General features: G+C 54.4%; 1 protein-coding gene across 1 annotated transcript in view; it reads right to left on the bottom strand.

Moving 5' to 3' along the window:
* The window catches only part of SLC35B4 (solute carrier family 35 member B4), an 11,323-nt gene that overhangs the window by 3,245 nt on the left and 7,740 nt on the right, over positions 1-338 (bottom strand). The gene's annotated exons all lie outside the window — the stretch shown is intronic.

Genomic DNA, 338 nt, shown 5'->3' with positions numbered 1-338 from the left:
GCCCAGCACAGGGGCACGCTCCCTGCCCTGCTCCTGCTGGCCACACCACTCCTGAGACAAGCCAGGATGCCACTGGCCCTCTTGGCCACCTGGGCACACCGCTGGCTCCTATTCAGCCACCTCTCGACCAACACCCTCAGGTCTTTTTCCTCTCCTCTCTGCCTGGAAGACTCTACACATTGATATGTTACAAGTAGCCCCTGATCTGTCCCATCTCCCTAGAGCTGGATAGCAAAACCGCCATGAGTTTATACCAATCAACCTGTCCCTGGGAATGGCAGATTTCAGCCACCCTGGAAAAAAACGTAAGCCCCGGGTTAAATTCCACTCTATATTTT

Source organism: Egretta garzetta, unplaced genomic scaffold (assembly GCF_000687185.1).
Source record: "Egretta garzetta isolate BGI_Z169 unplaced genomic scaffold, ASM68718v1 scaffold260, whole genome shotgun sequence".
Taxonomy (NCBI): domain Eukaryota; kingdom Metazoa; phylum Chordata; class Aves; order Pelecaniformes; family Ardeidae; genus Egretta; species Egretta garzetta.
Note: the sequence above shows the minus strand (reverse complement) of the source record. Positions and strands in the feature narration are given on the sequence as shown.